This window comes from Myotis brandtii, unplaced genomic scaffold (assembly GCF_000412655.1).
Source record: "Myotis brandtii unplaced genomic scaffold, ASM41265v1 scaffold736, whole genome shotgun sequence".
Lineage (NCBI taxonomy): Eukaryota > Metazoa > Chordata > Mammalia > Chiroptera > Vespertilionidae > Myotis > Myotis brandtii.
In genome coordinates, this window is record NW_005370921.1 from 301,934 (window position 1) to 306,999 (window position 5,066).

Consider the following 5,066-nt stretch of genomic DNA (forward strand, 5'->3'; position numbering starts at 1 on the left):
GGCTGCTGGCACCCACAGCTTTCGTCCTCAGCCTTCAGATTTGGGTCCCTCTTGCAGACACGTGATATCGGGCCTGGATGACAGGGACTGAGAAAGCTTTTGTCTTTATAACCTGATTCCTGACTTTGTGGGGCAGAAGCTGAGGGACGACGTAGAGAGACCTGTGGCTGTGGCTTCATGTTTCTGCTCATGCGTGTCTTTGCCCTGGAACGACGGATGGACCGGGGTGGGGGGGGTCAGAGCAAACCCCACCTCGTGCCTTCCTCCTCAGGTCACAGCACCTGTGAGAGCCCGTGTCTGTCTGTCCGTCCCTCGCCTCCCCCTGTGCCCACCCTGGCTGGGCTCAGAGCCTCGGACTCACAGCGGAGCTCGGTGGCCGGCTGTCCTGGTGCCCCCGCCCGGGATGGAGAGCGAGGACTAGGCGCCGAGTGGCACGACCCGGAAACGTGTGGCTGCCGCGCAGACATTGCCAGTTCATCCTCGACTGTGCAGTTGACCTCCAGGCCTCAATGACAGCTCAGTGTTCAGGCACACGCATGTGAGGGTGCTCTGTGGTCGCTGATGGCAGCGGTCTGACCATCAGCTGACGGACCGCACAGACCGCGGCCTCGGCTGCGTCAGCATCTGGCCGCCTGGAGGGGCCGCCGGGCCGTGCTGGGCGCCGTGGCTTCATGCTGGGATTCGGACGTTGTGTCCACAGGACGGCTGAGAGGCCCCTCGGACACGAGGGGACGGGGCGATGGCTGTGCACAGGTGTTTGGGCCTAAATTTATTCTGACGGGAGCAACGACCAAGAGCGTCCCACATTTTCGTTTTTAAATCCTCACCCATTGACTTTTAGAGAGAGTAGAGGGGGCGGGGGAGAGAGAGAAATATCCATGAGAGAGAGACACATCAATGGGTTGCCGCCTGCACGCACCCAACGGGGGCTGGGATCGAGCCCGCAACCCAGGAACGTGCCCTTGACAGGAATCGAACCCGGGACCCTTCAGTCCGAGGGCTGGTGCTCTAACCACTGAGCAACACCGGACAGGGCTGTGTCCCATCTTTTTATTCTCGTCTAACGTAGGCGATGCAGTGACCCCACGGAGGTTTTGGGGCTGCACGAGGAAGACCCTGAGGCAGGAGTCTGACCTGCACTCGGATTCTGGAAGCTTCTCCCGTTCGTGTTGCAGCCATACCTTTGCTTTCACGCCGGCACCTGGGGTCGGGCCCGGGCTCGGGCGGACAAGGACGCGAGTGTCTCCTCTCCAGCTCTGGCCTGGTTGCCACCCGACAGGAGCCGGGAGGCGGGCGCCTGCAGACCTTGTGGTGCGAACACACGCGGCTCCTGCTGCCGTCAAGGCGTCCGAGGGGCCTGATCTATACACCAGATTCTCCAAGGAATTGGCCCCTGCTGCGGCGGCCGCCGCCCACGTGTCCTCGGGTCACCAAGCCGTGGGAACTCACAGGGAGCGGGACCCATCCCCACCCCATGGGGAGCGGGAAATACCAGCTCGCCACCCGACAGGAGCCGGGAGGCGGGCGCCCGCAGACCTTGTGGGGCGAACATGCGCGGCTCCTGCTGCTGTCAAGGCGTCCGAGGGGCCTGAACTATACACCAGATTCTCCAAGGAATTGGCCCCTGCTGCGGCGGCCGCCGCCCACGTGTCCTCGGGTCACCAAGCCGTGGGAACTCACAGGGAGCGGGACCCATCCCCACCCCATGGGGAGCGGGAAATACCAGCTTCGGGGGAGGACGGGTGCCTCGTAAGGAGTGTGCAGAGGGGAGAGCATGGAGGAAGTCCTTAGCCAGTGCAGTTTCAGGAAGAAAAAAGTCACACCTCCGGTTGGGAATGAAGATAATGAATTTGTGGGCAGGAGAGCTGTTCAAGTTGAAGTGACTTTTTAAAAATACATATTTTTATTGATTTCAGAGAGGAAGGGAGCGGGGGAGAGAGAGAAACATCCATGATGAGAGAGAATCATAGACCGGCTGCCTCCTGCACGCCCCCTACTGGGGTGGAGCCCACAGCGCGGGCATATGCTCAGATGGGGAAACGAACCATGACCTCCTGTTTCATGGGTTGATGCTCAACCACTGAGCCACGCCGGCCGGGCACAGTGATGTGTCTTTTACCTGAACTCTGTGCCCGGGACATGGACTTGGACACATGCACACAGATGGGTTGATGTGTGTCGCCTCGGACACAGTGCTTCTGGGGCAGTGCCGGCAGGAGGCCGTATGTGTGTGCATGTGTGCGTGTGCGCCCACGTGTGCCCGTGCGTGTGTGGGGGGCGCTTGGTTCCACGGGTCCGTTTCCCTCTCACGTGGACTTGGACACATGCACACAGATGGGTTCATGTGTGTCACCTCGGACACAGGGCTTCTGGGGGCAGTGCCAGCAGGAGGCCGTATGTGTGTACGTGTGCGCCCACGTGTGCCCGTGCGTGGGGGGGGGGCGCTTGGTTCCACGGGTCCGTTTCCCTCTCACTGTGAGGGCACTCCTTCCGCGCTCTCTGTCCCCGAGGAGCCTGTGCAGACAGGCGTGTGTGCCGGCATGGCCGCCGGTGGGGACTGGCGTGTGCGCAGCCGTGTTGCGTGTTGCGTGGGGTTTGCGGGTGCGATGTGAGAAGTCTGTCCCCACACGACAGGCAGGAACCACAGCGGCCCCGTCTCTGCTTCACGCGGGATCTGGATCTGTGGCTCCAGAGACACATCGAGCACCAGGCTCTCGTCCTGATGGTCTGGCACCGCCGTTCCGTCTAAGCTCTCCCTACCCCCCACGGCAGGCAGCCCCCCCGCCCCCGAGCTCACAGCTGCTCACGTCCTCTCTTCCCCACGCCCGCTCTGTTCCCGGAGCTGGACGTAAAGCACACGGTGGCAGTGGCGTGAACAGCGGGGCGCCATGGGCGCGTCCTGCTCTGTCTTAGCCGCGGGCGGTCACGGAGCTGGAGGGGAGGGGGGCGTTTCAGCTCAGGCTCCTGTGCCCGGACGCTGCTGCTGCTGCTCCGCCTTTTAACCAGCGACTCTGCAGGCGGAAGGAGGAGAGCGTTTGAGCCACTCGGCGGGGCAGACGTTCGCTCTCCCCTGCAGGGCGAGGCACGTGTAAAACCTCGAAGGGAAACACGTCGCGTGGAGGGGCCGCTGTGACCAGACCTGCGGACGTCGGCCGCCTCCTTCCCTGCCAGGAGGACAGGAGAATCCAACTCCAAGTCACGCGTGGACCTGTCTTCTCCACAGGCCGATCGCATTTAAAATGCGATTTAGTGAACACGAGGTGTGGCCGGGATGTCTGCACGGCCCACAGGCTGACGGGAAAGACACACCCTCTTCAGGGGGCCTGTGGGTGCTGCGGGAGGGCCTGTGGGTGCTGGGGGAGGGCCTGTGGGTGCTGAGGGAGGGCCTGTGGGTGCTGAGGGAGGGCCGGTGGGTGCTGGGGGGCCTGCGGGGGGCCTGCCTCACTGCTCAGGTTCCCCGAGGGAGCAGGGAGCATGCCCCGTCGGTGCCCTAAGGAACAGTGGCACCATGGGCACATGTGAGGGAGGACCCGCCGGATGCTTTATTCCCTGGCAAGCAGTTCTCGCGGCAGAAAAGCAGCAGGCGACCCGTCCTTGTCGTTAAACCCTTGGGGCGTCTCCTTAGCCTCATGGCATCGCTTTACCAGCGTCGATGTCTCCTTTCCGTGCGTCCCTAAACGCTCGTTAATATGAAGGCAGGTGTGCGTTCACCAGTCCATCAAAGTGGTGCTTTTGGGGCGCAGTGTGTGTGTGCGGTGCCCCGGGAGGCGGGCGGTGAACTTCTCTCAATGAGCGCAGGGCTGAGAGAGACTGCAGGAAGAATGGCGGCTAATTAACGTATGTTCCTTTTCCTTTTTTTTTTAATTTAAAGTTTTACATGTGTCTCCTTCTTCCCCAATTGACCCCCACTCAACCAGTCCATCAAAGTGGTGCTTTCGGGGCGCAGTGTGTGTGCGACGCCCCGGGAGGCGGGCGGTGAACTTCTCTCAATGAGCACAGGGCTGAGAGAGACTGCAGGAAGAATGGTGGCTAATTAACGTCTTCCTTTTCCTTTTTTTTTAATTTAAAGTTTTACATGTGTCTCCTTCTTCCCCAATTGACTCCCACTCCCCCAGCCATTCCCACCCCGGGCAAGCCCCCACCACCCCAGTGTCTGTGTCCATTGGTTATGCTAATATGCACGCACACAAGTTCTTTGGTTGCTCTCTAACCACCCCTCCCCTGACATTTGTCTGTGGATCTATTCTTGTTCATCAAATTATGTTGATCATTATATCCCACATATGAGTGAGATCATGTGACATTTATCTTTCTCCGACTGGCTTATTTCGCTTAGCACTTCCTTCCTTTTGCATCTGCCTGACTTTCACGGGGCATTTGCTCTGAGCCAGGAGGATGTTTTAAACCCACAAGAATTAAAAATGTATTCAAACAAGTCTACGTACGTGTGTGTTCACAGCGACACTGTTTACAGTAGCCACAGGAGGTGTCCACGGCCCGATGGACGGATAAACACACTTCAGTACACGCACGGTGGACTGTTATCCTCGTAAAGGGAGGTGAGGTGCCGGCACCTGCTGCTACAAGGAAACCCAGGAGCGTTCTGTTAGCTGAAGGAAGGCGGACACAAAAGGTCACATGGTGTGTGATGTCACTTACCTGAAATTCCCAGAGTTGGTGAAGCCATGGAGACAGAGGTGTTCCCCGTGACAAAGGGCATAGGCAGTGGGAGCAGCACCCCCACAACATGGGGTGTCCTGGTGTCCCTTGGGCATGATACAACGTTACAGCACTGAATAAGGGTAGTGGTTGCACAACACGGGATCACTCGCTTTTAAATGGTGAACTTTATATTGTGTGGATTTCACCTCAATTTTAAAGGAAGTTTTAAAACAAGAATTAAAAGGGACTACCATGGACCATTGTAAGCCAATGCATTGGGCAACTTAACTGGAATGGGCAAATTCCTAGATAGGCAAAACCTGCCAAAACTGACGTAAGAAATAGAAAATCTGAATAGATATCTAAGAAGAAAAAAGATTACGTTCCTTAAAAAAAAAAAAAAA